The sequence below is a fragment of the Ictidomys tridecemlineatus genome, chromosome 9 (genome assembly GCF_052094955.1).
Source record: "Ictidomys tridecemlineatus isolate mIctTri1 chromosome 9, mIctTri1.hap1, whole genome shotgun sequence".
NCBI lineage: Eukaryota > Metazoa > Chordata > Mammalia > Rodentia > Sciuridae > Ictidomys > Ictidomys tridecemlineatus.
This window is the reverse complement of record NC_135485.1, coordinates 18,957,212-18,972,949: the sequence shown is the minus strand read 5'-3', so window position 1 is coordinate 18,972,949 and position 15,738 is coordinate 18,957,212.

The window sequence follows — 15,738 nt, the reverse complement described above, 5'->3', positions numbered from 1 at the left end:
TGCCGGAGAGTAACGGGATACCTTAAGCCCTCGGCTGCCTGTGATTCATGTATTCATTCATGGTTTTCTACCATTTGTGTCGGGCACTGCTCCATGCCAAGAACTGATCCAGGCACTAGACAAAGGCGTCACCATCGCGGAGTACACAGTCCAGCTGGGGAGGCAACGGTAGAGATTTCAAAGGTCAATAATAGGGAGTCCTAATTTCTGGGAAGAAAGTGGAGCAGGCCAGGGGGCTGGGGGGCGGCCAGCCTTTAGGAGATGTCAGAGTACCCGATGGAGAAGAGCTAATCCGCTCTCTGAGCTAAGCAAAATGGTGACGTGGATGTTTAGGACCCAGATGGAGAGACCTATGAGGGCAAGAACAGCGTGGAGTCAGGAATGTGCTTGCTCTTCAGAGATGACCAAGGAGTCATGGTGACCGCAGGGGAGTGAGCAAAGGGGACACCGAAGGACAGTAGGTCCGGGCAGGAAACCCATTGCCAAGGGCCTCACGAACCACGTGAAGGTCTTGGGATTTCCTGGTGCCTGAGATGGGAGCCACCAGGGGACCACAGCAACCTTCTGGTTCTGGCGTCTTTGGGACAGGTCCAGATGCTTTGTGGGTTGTGTTCTTTCCACAGCTCGCTGCTTCCCTAACCCATCATGTCCCGTTGTTTCCCATAAGACCCCTTCACCCAGAAGAGCAAGAATAGGTTTTGCTTACTGATAGCAAAAGAGAAGGTCCTGAGAGCCACGCGGTTTGGCCTGACCACCTCCCAGCTTTCCTTCCTTCCTCTCAGCGAACATGGTCCACCCCGGCAGCTCATGTCTGTTTGAGGCCAGCCTCTGGGTTTCCAGGCTCACTCTTCTTTCTGGAATAACTTCCTCCCAAGAGCCTTCCAAGAGTCACCTTCCTATCCAAGGACGCTCTCAAATCCCACTTCCCTAGGAGCCATCCCATTATTACCTGATGTGATATCAACTCTTCTTTCCTAAACTCCTATTTGGATCATCCACGGCTGCATAACTAACTGCCCCAAACTAACTGCTTAAAAAGAACAACAATTCTGCTGGGCACTGTGGTGCCCGCCTGTAATCCCAGCCACTCGGGAGGCCGAGGCAGGAGGAGCACAAACAATTCAGCAAGACCCTGTCTCATAAAATTAAAAATAAAAAAGGGCTGGGGATGTGGCTCAGTGGTAAAGTGCTCCTAGGTTAAATCTCTGGTGCAAAACAAACAAACAAACAAACAAACAAAGTGACAATAATGTATTGTCTCTTACAGTTCTGTTGACTGGCTGGACATTCTTCCAAAACACAAAGTGTGGCTGGGTGCTGGGACAGCTGAAGTCATCTGGGGGCTCGGCTGGCTGGACTGGCCAACTGAGCTCACTCCTGCAACTGATGGTTGACGCTCACTTGAGGTGTCACCTGTATCACACATAGGTGACATGTCTCAGGAAGGCAGCTTGCTTCTAAGAGGGGGCACCTCAGAGAATCAGGAGCCTGATGGCTTAGCCCTGGGGGTCATCCACAGTCACCACCACTGCATGCTGTAGGGACCAGACCAGTTTCAAGGGGAGGGGAAGGAGACACCCCCTCTCAAGGGGAGCAGGGACAGGGAACCTGGCCTCTGTCCTCACTCTATTATGGCTCATGGTGCCTTTTCCATTATTCCAGTTACGGTGACTGTGACTGTTCGCCTTGTATAGCAGTTATTTAGTGTCTGTCTCACAAGGTTTTAAGCCCCAGATGAGACACCGTATTTTATTTAATCCAACGCTTCCAATGTAATAACCACACAAACAGCAGACAGTAATGAAGTCTCTCCGCCCTGCACGGTGACCTCAACTAATATCACACACGATCGCTTCCAATCTCCACCCTGAAGGACAGACGTGAGCACTGTTTTACAGATGGGGAAACAGAACCGAGGAGTCAGCCTCGCCCGGATCCACAAAGTTCATAAGTAAGTGGCAGAGTCAGCATTTGAACCCTGGGTTCTTATTCTCGCTCTTCTGCTTTCTCACATTGTGGTACTGTCCCCGTCAGTTGGGCTGCAACACCAAATCTCCAAAATTGGCTGCCTTTAAATAACAGAGGTTTATTTCTCACCATTCTGGAGGCTGGAAGTCTAAGGTCAAGGTGCTGCTAGATCCCACGCTGGGTAAAGGGTTTGCAGATGGCCACTGTCTCTTTGTAGTTTCATCAGGCAGAGATGGAGAGAGAGAGAGTAAAAGAGCTCTTTCCTGTTTTCTTTTTTAAGGGCACTAATCCAGGTCTGAGAGCTCCACCCACATCCCTGATTACCTCTTAAAAGGCCACCTCCCAGTTGAATCATATGGGGGGGGGTGGCTAAGACTTCTGAAAACTGGGGAAAAGGGGGCACACACAAACATTCACGCCATAGCAGGCACCAAGGCTGTGTGCACAAGTCAGCCTACATGGATTTACTGAAGTGTCACTGGGCGGAAGAACAAAGACCACAATAGGGAGAGCGAGAGGGAGCTGGAGTTATCAGCCCTTGCTCCAGGCGCCTGCGGTCCAGGCCCTGTCCAGAGTTTCAGTGCTGAACATCCCGAGGCAGTCCGCTAATCTGTGCCGCGTTTGGGAGCTCCACAAGGAATGGGAGTATTTATTGGATCTCAGCGCCTGATGCAAAACTTTCCTCCAAACTTCCAATTTTCTCTCTGCCAAGATAAGTGATGGAGGCTTATGGTTCACGTAGCACATCTACCGGGGCCAGGGCCTAACCACTCTGTATTTCTGGCCTCCTTCCTCCCAGCTAGAAGTGAATCTAGATTTAGTTGCCATTAGGAACAAGCGCCATCTCCCCACTTGGTGAGGTGGTAGTTTTAGAAGATTCTGTTTTTAGCGTGAGAGTATCAATCTGCGCACACAAGGCCACGCTCTGTGAAGAAGGCAATACTAAGATAAGTGGAAACTTCATGTCCAAGGAGATAGCAAATAAAATCTCAACATGTTTTACATTAAACAGCCTCTTCTTCTCCTGTCCTTTTATGAATATACGGGCATCGTTGGGCACAAAGTGGGAAAAATAACTTCAGCTCTGCAATGTAAATTGGAACAGTCGTGAAAAAACTGGAGGCATGGGTTTTGTTTTTTTGTTTTTTTTGTTGTTTTCCCTCTCCCCTGTGGCTTCCGTACTCAAGGATCACGCCCCACCCCTACCCACACCATCCCTGAAGGACACCATTTGTGAATAGTGGCCCTGTGCTTGGACATTACAAAACAAGTGCGTCCTTCGTATTTAAATGGCAGTTACACAGCTTCTATGCATCTTTGGGGTTAGGAAAATGTTTACTTGCTCAGTCTGTCCAGCCGACATTCTTAAGACTTTATAGCCAGTTCTCTGAGCCCACTCCATAGCCCCTGGGAGGCTAACATGGTATGCGAACGTATTAAAAATACTGCCTCGAGACCCCGGAAAGTCTGTAATGATGGAATTTTGCCAAGAACTAGAGGAAATCCATTCTGAAAATACCAACTACTGTGTATTTTCAGATCAATCAAAAATGGCACCAGGGTTACCTCAGGTGCAATATCATCACATGGACTGTGGGTCCTCCTGAAATACTTTTGTGCCTTCTTTCTCTGCCACCCACACCCATGGCCGTTCTCCCTGTTGCAGCCAGGGTACCCTTTAAGAAATGGAAATCAGATATAGGGCCCTTGGCTCGAAGGCTTCTGGATCACTCTGAATCGTGTTCCGACATCTTGCTCTGCCCTAGAAGGTTCTAGGAGATGTGCCCTGCCTCCCTCTCCATCTCCATCTGCTCCCCACCTCACAGGTTTCCTGCTGTTCCTGGAACCTTGAAGTCTGCCCTGGCCTCTGGGCCTTTGCCCTGCGGTTTCCTCTCCAGGGAGTGCTCTGGCCCTTGGCCTGGTTTCACCTGTTATGCCAGCACCTGTTCAGTTGGGGTTCAAGTCCCCACCAAAGCCCAAAACAATCCCCACCGTGAAGCAGTCAGTGGGCGGGGCCTCTGGAAGGTCGTGAAGATTAAAGGAGGACATAAGGGTGGCCCCCTGATCCAGGGGGAAGGTGGCTTTACCAGAAGAGGAGGAGGAGAGACCTGAGCAGAGGTGTTCGGCTTTGCCCTGCGATGCCCTGCGCTGCCTGGGAACTCTGGAGAGGGTCCCTAACAAGGAGAGGGCCTCGCCAGGTGCAGCCTCCCAATCCTGAACTTCCTAGTCTTCACGAGCAGGAGCCCAGCAAATCTTTACTCTTTATGGATCGCTCAGTTTGTGCTATTCCGTTACAGCAGCAGAAGACAGGGGCGTCTGAGGGCCCGCCCTGGCCGCAGGTCTAAAGGAGTCCTCTCCTCCCTTCGCTTTCTAACCCTCCTCTGTCTTCTTATTCCAATACCCTTCAACGACCTTTATAACTGTCCACTGCTGTCCCTCACTGTAGTAGGTAAGCTCAATGAGTCTCCCTCCCTCCTGGGTCCCCAGCACCTTGAAGAGTACCTGGCACATAGTAGGTGCTCAACAAATGTTTGTTGAATCACTGCAGATACTCACTTCTCAAGTTGTCCAAACAAACGAGAGAGGGTGGAAGGAAGGGAAAGTCCTGCTCCTCGTTAATTATATAATTCTCTCCAAAGCCTGTGATTGCAGGAAGGTTAAAAACCCTCCTTAACCGCTTGTGGCAGCTACATGCTCTCAGGCCTAATCACAGCCCCTGCGATCCTCACGCTGCTCGCTGAGGCCTGGTCTTCCCGTAGGACTAGCCCGGGAAGCAAGCATCTGCACTCTGTTACCCTTGGCATCTTTGGAGATTTTAATTAACAGTATTTTTTTTTTTCTCATTCACTGTCAGGATTCTGATTAACTTGTAAGTGGGAGTTCTGTCACTTCCAGGAGGTGGGGGAAGGGTGCCGCGGGCTGCTGGGATGCCGGGGCTGCCTGGGGGGCCTGCCCCACATCCTTCCCTCCCCACAGGGGAAGGCAAGGCACGAGCCCGGTCACGATTACAGGCTGCAGTGGAAGATGGACTTGTTGGGACTTCCCTGCTTACCAGACATTTCTTTTGGCCTGCAAGACCTCGGTGCACGTAGGGTCCCCGAGTGTGCAGCAGGTCGGATTGGCAGGCAGCTCACTCTGGCCTTTTGTCAACTGGGCACCTTCATCCAGCATCTGGGCTCCCATCCAGGCTACCTCAGCATCCTGAGCGACCACAGCCTGAGAGTCCATCCGCAGAGCTGGCCCGAAGGTGAGGCCAGCCTGCCCACGATCTATTCAGTGTCTGGGGTCCTGCCCTCACTATGACCTCCCCCAGATCTGAAGCTTTCTCATCAAGTGAGACCTGGGGACAAGTTCTCTGTCAGCGTACTACAGTGACACAGCCACATCAATGGTTACAGCAGCTCAGTTCACAATAGGTAAGCCAGGGACCAGCCTAGGTGCCCTTCAACAGATGAATGGATAAAGAAAATGTGGTACATACACACAGTGGAATATTACTCAGCCATAAAGAGAAATGAAATTATGGCATTTGCCAGTAAATGGATGAAACTGGAGACAAACATACTAAGTGAAATGATCCAGTTCCAAAAAACCAAAGGCCAAATGTTCTCTCTGATATGTGGATGGTAACCCACACAAGCAGGGGTGGGGGTAGGGGAATAGAAGTACTTTGGATTAGATAAAGGGGAGTGAAGGGAACAGGGGGGATGGGAATAGGAAAGACAGTAGAATGAATCAGACATGACTTTCCTATGCTCATATATGACTATACAACCAATGTACTTCTACATCAGGTACAACCACAAGAACGAGAAATTATACTCCTTATACACATAGTATGTCAAAGTACATTTGATTCCCATGTGTAACTAATAAGAGTAGATAAAAAATGCAGACTTGCAGAAAGACAGATCTAGGTATAAGACTTACTGATTTATTTTAATCCTCTAAACCTTGATTTATCTGTAAAATGAGGATGATGGTCCTATCTAGCTTACAGGTTTTCTTGAGAAGATTAAATGAGACACTGCATAAGGTTTCAGAACAGGAAATGTCAGGTATTTTTCTTTGGTCAGGTGATTTAAGCTCAAGTCTATTTGGGACAATTTCATAAGCTTTTGCCTCTTTGGGACTCAGTTTTTCCTCTATAAAGTGGGCACGATGCCTCTTGTGGTTGTCAATGAAATGACACTTCCAAACCCGTGGTCAAACACTGAACAAATGCTAGCAAGTCTATCCCTGGCTGGGATGTTAAGTCGAATTTTTCCAAAAACCGAAATATAGGCATGTTATCTGAGTCTCTCATGAAAAAAAAAACTAACAGAAATATAGAATGAGAAGGACTGTACACTAACAGTGTTGGAATTTATTTTTTTAAAAGGAGAAGAAACAAATAGTGTTAAAATGATTATTGCATGAATAGCTGGACTTTGGTCCCTCAGGGGGAAATATTTCCCAGTTTGCTTAGAGTAGCAAAAAAAAAGAGGGGAAAAGAAAAAAGATTTGATAGTTATTTCAAAGCCGTCTCCCCAAGGGAAATTAAACCTGAGTTATGGGTTATTTTTCATAAAACCATAGTAAAAACTAACAAGTGGAAAACCAGTCAGAGGCCCGGCTAAGTGGATTCGGACAGGGCTCTTCCTTCCTGGGTAGGAGCCCCTGGGCACGTGGGTGTCCCGCCCCTGGACTCCCTTCTCTGCTCCCCCACTTATAACTGGAGGGACCTCAGTATATCCACAAGAAATATCGTGCTCGGCCGTGTTCCGGTCTCCCTTGCTGGGACCTCCACTCAGATATTGATAGGCTGTCTCAGTCCATGTGACACCCGCTAGCCCTTCCCACTCCCCCGCAGTTATTGACCCAGCTACAAGGGTCACAGAGGCAGAGAAACATTTTTATATTGAAGCAGCAAGTCACTGTTTGTAAGTTATGGATTCCATTTTTATTTTTATTTTTACTTTGAAAATTACTCTGAGTACTTTTCCAGAAACATGATTGTTTTTAGCCTCATTTATTTTCTGGCCTGTGGGCAGTTTCAAGGGTCAGAGCGTTTCCTATTTAAATCTTTCTAGTACCCTTTTTGGAAATAGAACTCTTCATTTCCACAGGGAACCCACTGCACAGAAGTCTGACTCTGTTCTTCCCCATTCACATGACCCAGAATGGACCAGTTCACACGTTCTAGGCTCTTGGCCATAATAACCAGTTCGCGGAGATAGGTGCATGATTCAAGCCAGGATCTTCCTTGGATCTTTTCTGATGTTGCAATAAAAAAGGCATCTCCTTCCCCTGGCATTGTGAGAAGGGGAAGACTTCAGTCTGATAACGGCTGCCCAAGAGGCAGAGGAAATCCTATATTTTGGATTCTGGATCAAGCCCTGCCTGAAGCTAGTGTCGTAGGGCATTATGCAAGTTATGGCATTGAAATGGGGGTTTTGCTACTGCAAACTGAAAGCATTTATATGATTAATATAGTTAGATTTGCCTAATATGTGTTGGGGTTGTTTTAAACCTTGAAAAATTAATATGATGAAGTGAATATGGCCCCCCCCCAAAAAAATAGAGGGTAGCAAAGCAAGGTTAAATTTGGAATTTCCTTTTAAACTAATACCTCCCATTTGCTGAACATCCTACTATGTGCCAGTCATTTTATATGTGAGATCCTCTTGGCTTCTTGTCAAATTGTAGCCATTTTAGAGAGGAGGAAGCTAGGTCCTGAGCTGCTAAATGACTTGCCAGCGACCATCGAGGAAGGAAATAGCAGAGTCAGGATTTTGCTGTCAGGTTTTTTACCCAGTAACCCATGAAACAGATATTGCCCGTTCATTACTTTAGCACTTATTGGGCATTAGTTATTTGTCCAGGCAGGGTGCCAGTCCCTGGAAATATGAGATGAATAAAATAGTAACCATGCTTCAGTCCAGGGGGTCTAATAGCCCAGTTAGGGTCATTATTCCTGGTTGAATTTTGCCAAAAAGACATGTTGAAGCCCTAATGTCCAGTACCTGTGGATGTGACCCTCTTTGGAAACAAGTTCTGTACAAATGTCGTAAAGTCAAGATGAGGTCATCAGGATAGGCCCTGTGTTAGTTTCTGTCACTATAACAAATATCTCAGATCATCAACTTATAAAGAGAAAAGGGCTATTTTGGCCCATGGTTTCTGATGCTTCAGTCCACGATCAGTTGGCCCATGGCTTTGGGCCTGTAGTGAGGCAGCACATGGCGGCAGGAGCCAAGGGTGGAGTTGAAAGAGAAGAAGAAGGGACCAAGGTCCCACGGTCCCCTTGGAGGGCACATCTCCAGTGACCTAATGACACTCTGCTAGGCTGCACCTCTTCAAACTTCCACAGCCTCCCAGGAGTGCCTTCCTGTAGACGGACGAAGCCTGCAACACACAGGGGCCTTTGGGGGGCGCATTTCAGTCCCAAGCTCTAGCAGACCCTACTCCCGTGTGACTAGTGTCCTTTAAGACGAGGGGAATTGAGACCCAGGCAGCCTTTTGCTAGGCTGCTCCAGAGGCCACGTGAAAACAGGCAGGTTTGGAAGGAGGCATCCCCAAGGCAAGAGAACCAAGGACGCCTGGTCTTCTCCAGAAGCTAGGAGAGAGGCCTGGAGAGGTTCCCCTAAGAGCCCTCAGAGGATCCACCCCACCAATGGCGGCTTTCAGACTTCCAGTCTGCAGCCTGAGCAGCCAGTCTGTGGCACTGTTTCGCGGCAGCCCTAGGAAACTCCTCAGCCTCCACCGCGAGGCCTCCTGGAGCCCGGGCTGAGCCAGATTCAGCAGTCCCCAGACAACCTCTGCAGCCACGGTCCCACCCTCCCGCCCATCCCTCGCAGGTGGCATCCTCTGGGCCACTGTCCCCTGAGCCACGTGAGGCTGCCAGGTCCCAGCGAACCTGACCCCGGGCCTTCCCCGTCTGACAGCTGTCTCCTTAGTCGCAGCCTGGTGCCAGTGGCTTCTGGGCCCCACTGTTTGCTCTGGATGTTTGGACAGCAGGTGTGTGGAGGCAGAGGGCAGCCAGCACCAGGGCGCGGCCCTTTCTCTCCGTTCTGAGGCTGTCCTGTTTCCAGGATGCAGGTCTCCTGACTTCTCCTCTGTGATTAATGTGGAAGCCATTTCTTGATGTACTGTCTTAATAACTCGGTGAAGGCAGACGCTCGGGCTTTGGTTGCTGACGGTGACAGCACTTTTATCTGACCAGCCCTCACCCCGATTCCTGCGAGTCCGGTAGGTAGCAGAGGCAGCGAGTGAGGGGAGGGAGAATCTGAATTAGTCAGTGATTTGCCTAGGGTAGTGATTAGCTACGACTCAGACCTGCCGCCTAGCATTTTAAGCAATGGCCCAACTTCCTTTAGTTTTCCACTCTCTTTCGGGGCTGGGAGAACTCTCTTAATAAAATGCGTTCACTTGCAGATGTATTTGGAGGGTAAAATGCCAACTCATTAAAAATGGTGAAGTCCCTAGTAGCTAAAGCCTTCCCCGTGGGTGAACTTAAACTTTCCATACTGCCTAAGAAGGGGGCAATGCCACTCGATATTATCCCCAAGTGGGTGTCCTCCTGCCAATTAGACTGTCAATACCCCCAGGGCAAAGCCCTAATCTTGCTGTTTTGAGTACTTTTAAATCACTTCTACCAGTGTGGGTACTTTCTGGCCTGCTGGTTGGCTTAACTAAGTACAAGAGTTGAAAGTGGGTCATGATGTCCCTGGCATGCTTTTATCAGGTATGGTGATTAAGAATTTGGGCGTGAGTGCTTGGTGATTAGACTGCCTGGATTAGAATCATAGCTGGCTGTGTAGCTTTGGGGATTCAGTTAACCTCTCTGAGCTTCAGTCCTTTGAACTGTAAAATGAGCTGTTAGAATGAGTCAAGGGGATGGTGTAACTGAAGCACTTAGCATTCAATAAAAAGACAACCATTATCATCAACAGCTGGCTGACCCAGCCAGCAGGGGCGCGGGTTCATTTGCCTCCGGAGCCCAGGCAGTGGCTCTTTTGGGGAGCTCAGGGTGACTTCTGCTAGGTTGCTCCTAAGGGGGGCTTCTCCCCACAAGGAGCTGGGATCTAGGGCCAGTGGCCATGTGCTGGACGTGGCTCAGTCTTTCCATAGCTGCCCAGGCAGAGGTCTCTACCCCAAACTCCCACCCAGTTGGCCCAGAGATCTAGGGAATGTCCTTGCTTCTTGGGAGGAAATAGGAGCTTTCCAAACGCCCTTTGGGCTTGTCTCCTGGGGCTCATCGAAGGCCCGTGGCGTGGGCTCGAGAGGAGAAGGTCTCTCCCCAGCTGCATGCCCCAGCGAGGTACATACAGGTGACTGTGCTCTCCTACCCCACCTGGACGCAGGCTCCCAGCTCCTAACAGAGTTCCCCATGCTCCAGGCTTAAAATGAAGTCTGTCGCCGGCTCTGGAGGCTGGGATCTAAGGAGTCAGCAGGGCTGGGCCCTCACGGCAGCTGGAGGGAGGGTCCTTCCCTGCCTCTGGTGGCTTTGGGTGCTTCCCCGCCATCCGATGCATCTCTCGAGGTCACGAGCATCTCTCCAGGTCACGAGCATCTCTCCCTGGGTGTCTTCACGCTGTCTGCCCTCTGCCAGGTCTGCTCTTGCCCACATTCCCCTCTTCATCAGGGTACACAATTATAGTGGATCTGACCATGGCCTCGTTTTAACCTGATTTCCTCAGTAAAGAGTCTATCTCCAAACCAGGCACCTCCGGAAGCCCCAGGGGCTGGACTTCAGCACATCTTTTTTTGGGGGGGCACAGTATGACCCAAGACCACCTGGGATGGTTGATTTCATGTATCAACCTGGCTGAGCCACGGTACCGGGAAACGGGGTCAGACATGATTCTCGGTGGTTCTGTGAAGACTCTCCGTGTGTTAGGTGATGTGAACACATAAACCAGGAGACCTTGAGTGAAGCCAATGATCCTCAAGAGACAAAGACCGGGCTCCCTTGGAGAAGAGGAAATCCTACCCACAGACTGCCTCTGAACTTGAACTGAAACCCTGGGCAGCCTCTCCGCCCCGCCAGCCCGCCCCACGGGTTTCATACAGTCCACACCGACCACAGATCAACAATGTTTAGGGAAGGAACGGCGTCAGTACTGTAAAGACGTTCCTTGTTACCATTCCCTACATAATATAGTCTGACAACTATTTACATCGTGTTTACATCGTACTGGGTATTACAAGCAATACCTAGACACGACCTGAAGTACAAGGGAGAGTGTGTAGGTTATATAAAGATATTATGGCATTTTACATAAGAGACTTGAGCCTCTGTAGATTTCCATATCCCTGGGGTGTGGTGGGGAGGGTCCTGGAACCCATCCCTTGTGGGTATCTGTATCCATTCTCTCGATCTCATTTCTCTGGTGATTCCTACTAATACAGCATCCAGTGGTCCCAGGGACGCTCCTGTAGGCCCAGGGCCCTGGCACTGGTGCTACGGCAATGTCAAAGCTGGCACTACTCCATGTAGACCTCACGCAGACCCGAGGCTGCCTCGGAACACATCTACTGTCAACAAACTATCCATCAACCCCCAAACGGGCATTTCTGAGCCCTTAATTTTTATTTATCCCCTCGGCAAGGGGAGGTTGAACTGTTCAGTCTCGGTGTGAATTGCTCTGAGAGGTGATGGGGAAGCAATGAGAAGAAGTTCCTTCGCTTCACTATTCAGCAGTCCTGGAGGCTGGCATTCCGCAGAAGGGCTTAGAGCGGACTCACTGTTTTAAGCATCGCGCAGAACGCCACAGCGTCCACCACGTTCTCCATTACCTGATCCTCATCGCTGCCTAACAATCTGCTCCCGACTGGAGCGGTTCAGGATACGATTGTTTGTTCGTGGTTCTGAGGGTCAGCAGCTTGCTCTGGGAGAAACTGGATGGTCTTTTCTGGAGTCAGTTACTCACCTGGCAGCATAACAGGAACGAGATGGTCCAAGATGGCCTGGCCCGGCTGGCAGTTGGTACCGCGGCTGTTGGCTGGGTTTCTCTCTCTCTCAGTGAGGCTTCTCATCTTCAAGATGGCCAGCCTGGGCTTCCTGTGTTCTGAGAGCATAGGAATGGATACTGCAAGACTTCTCAAGGCCTAGGCTCAGAAGTCGCCACAACATCACTTTGGTGGCTTTCTTTTGGTCAAAGCGCTTAAAGAACCTTCCCAGATTCCTGGCAAGGAGGAAGAGATCCCACCTCTTAACGGGAGGCAGTGCGAAGCCACATGGTGGAGAGTTGTTCGTACACTGACCTGAGGACAGCCAGCTCTGTAAACACTCGACCGCATCCACTATGCAAATGAAGCCAGTGATGGGGTCGGTGAGTTACGTCTGGATACACCCTTGGAAGTGATGGACACGATACTGATCAGACCCAGAGAGCAGAGGGGGATCTGGGATGTGTGAGGACATGGCTATTTCTTTCACATTTGATTGGGAACCTGGCAGGAAAGGTGTTTGGACTCTGCCTGATTCAAAGTCTAGTCTATAAATTTTTTCCTGCAGAATTAGATATTTGTCTCATCTCTGTTACGGCACAGCCGGAGGCATCTGGTAGAGCCTGCTAACTTATGTTCTTAGATTTTCCTTGGCAGAAATGAAATTTTTTTTCCCTAAGATTTTTTTTTTCTCTTTAAGGCTGAGCCTTTGGGTTAATACTGGGGATCTACAATTCATAAATTCCTCTTGGTTCATTGTTTCAAAATGAGACATTTAATAGATTGCAAAGACTTAATAAGGGAGCTGCTTAGTCACCTAATGAAGTTATTGTACATGTGGTTGACAGCTGGTAATTTATTATTATCCTTGTTCCTGATAAGAGTCGTACTGTACACAGTGGTTGTCTAATAAATATTAGCTCTACCGACATAGCTGTGGACGATGATCTGTCCCTTTGTGTCTCACCAATCATCCAGAATACATTCTTCTATTAATGCTGCATCTATATTCTGTTAATTTTGTCAATTATATGTAGAAGGGGGGTAGAGCTGTGTGTCTTTATTATTGTTAGCTTAAATGATCTAATTTATTCTGCCGCCGTGTTTCACTCAGCATAGCAAGTCACAATATTTTTCTGTCCCCGCAGTGAAAGACTGCAGTTAGTTGATCTCGCTAACAAGGGATAATTATTAGCTTCCTCAAGAACGGTCCCCTATATGCATTACTAAGCATTCCAGAAGGATTAATATTTCCATGAATGTTGGACAAGATACTGTAGCAGCACAGCGAGATAGGGCTGTTTTAATATTTGTCCTCGTTTCATTTGCATATCTATCACTGGTAATTTGTTCATGCCGCTTGTGTTTCAGCCTGCTGTCATGCGGAGAATTAATGCACCTCCACCGGCCAGGCACCCAAAGCCAAAGTGAGGACCACCGGGCAAGTCGGAACCTCAAAGGGTTCTGGCCGTCACCAAGTTTACATTCAAGAGCAACTTCTTCGCAGGGTGATGCTTTTTCTGAAGAGTGAGCAGTGAGATGGCAGATTTGAAGCACGGTTCATTGACGTTCAAGGGTTTCTTCCTCAGATGAGCAGAGCTGTTCTGCCACTTGGAATTGCACCGTGTTTTCTGATTGTTTGGTTATTGTCGTTGGGAGCATGCAAGGGGTTTCAAATTCAATAGAGGATTGCTCCTAGTCAGTGGGGGCTGGGAAGGCTCTGATTGTCAGCTCAGGGTCCAGAAGAAACAAAAACTGGGAGCATCAGCATCCATTTGGACATAATTGTACTGGACATCTCAACCAAGCCACATACATGCCTGTATGGAAAGCATTTAATTATTTTAATATATTCCCATTGAATTTTTCTATTTAGGAGAGCTTTAACCCACAAGGAGACAAATATTGATATTATATTAATTTGAAGTTGGAATTTGGCTGTTACTATGAAACATTTATGAAGTATCTGGTTCCGTCATTCATGGGTTCAATTGCATCAATCAAGAGATAATTATTGAAGCTCTCATGTGCGCCAGATGCGCAGTAGGTTGTGGGAAGACCGGGGGAGTTTGCAACCTGGAGGGAAGAAAGACAAGGAAGCCACAGCTCTAGCACGGTGGGATCTGTGGCACGGGTCAGCAGGGAGGTCCAAGGGTGGCAGGGGTGGGGGAATGTCTGGAGAAAGTGAGGCCCCAGGTCCAGTGGAGGTGAGGCTGGAAGGAGAAACAGAACCAGGCTCTAGAGTCTGGGCGGTGGAAAGCACTGAAGCCTTTAGGTTTTGAAGGATTACTTTGCTTGCAGGGGGTGGTTAGGGAGGCCCCTTTGAGTGAGTTGCCCAGACCCTGAGTCTGAGCAGGGCTCTTTGGCAGGCGGGTTCCTGAGGGAGCACTCTCAGGCCAGCCTGTAAAAGCACCAGGGAAACAGGGCAGGCTACCATGCTGTCTGGCTTCAGCCAGGTCCCAGGGGAGCTCTGGAGAGTGCACGGTGCTGCAGATTTGCCCCTCTGTGCCCTCCAATCAGGCAGATGTGACCGTGAGCTGTCTCTGGAGGGAAGACAACCCCCATTCCCAGGCATTTTCAGGTGAGTGACGCCTTTCTCCCAGGGCAAGTCTCCAGAGAAGGGAACAGCTGTGTTCTGTTAGCAGGTGACAATCACAGCAGGGGGGATGGGTGCAGGAGCCCAGAGGCATTACCACCATCTACGTTTGGAGGGAAACAGGTTTGGTTTGTTTGAGGGGCTCCTGATGTCCTCTGCAAGGGGGAGATTGCTTTCCACTGCTGAGAAGGGAAGGCCTAATCAGCCTCTCTAATGGAAAATGCATTAGGCTTTTTAGAGGTGTCTGCTAAGTCCGAGGCAGGAGCAACAGGACATTTCCATGGCTTGGCTGGGGGCAGGACCTCCAAGGTGTCTCCATCAACCATGAAGAAGAAGCCCGCAGTTCAGAATTAATCAGAGGCAAAGGGAATGGGGATTTGAGTCACACTGGAGTCTGTGACAGGCAAGCCAGGGACAGGGCTATGCCAACAGTCTAAAAATAAATAATTCCCTCCTGTTTCCTTCAGAGGCACTCAAGGCAATTTGCAAACATTTGCAGGCAACTTTTCACGGGGCTGAACTGCAGGCAAAGCTCCCACTGACTTCACAGGGACTCCCAGGGGACACGCAGCAAGGTGAGGCCTTAGTTCTGGGTAATTAAGACTTATGGCACCCTTGTTAGCGAAGAAATCCCGGTGCACATCATTGAAATGCAGCAGCTCTGCAGCCCGCAGCCCCTCGGCCGCCCGCAACCATTAGCCCACTCCAACCATCGTTGATTTTGCCATCCTTCACTTTTTGAAATCAGAGAATGACATCACTTTGATTAAGAGGGATAATCGTGTTACAGACAATCAGTGGAGTTAGCCTGCATTTGGTCGGGCGCTCAGAGCCGCTCACTGGTGGTGGGGTTGGTGCTCCCCGGGAGGCAGGGACCAGAAGGAGGTCAGCTCTAATTCCACCGCTGCCTTTTGAGCATGCACCGTTCTCCCCAGCACCCCGCCTGCACCTCCTCCTTATGCTTCTCTCCTTTTCTCCTTTCCTTCCTGTCCCTTTCTCTAAAACACAAAGGTGTTCATAGGTGATTACCCCTGGCCCGGAGGAAATCTCTCTAGAACATTCTATCCTGGATCAGGGGAGAGGAAGAATGAGGGAATAAATTAGCAGATGGATGTGAGCTGCTCCAAGTGCAGGGTGCTGTGCTGGAGGCTGGGAAGGGTGGACCTCATTCCTGACTCTCAAAGGACATAAAACCTGCATCTCTATGCAGGGAAAGACACTTAGAACAAGGGCAAGCAACC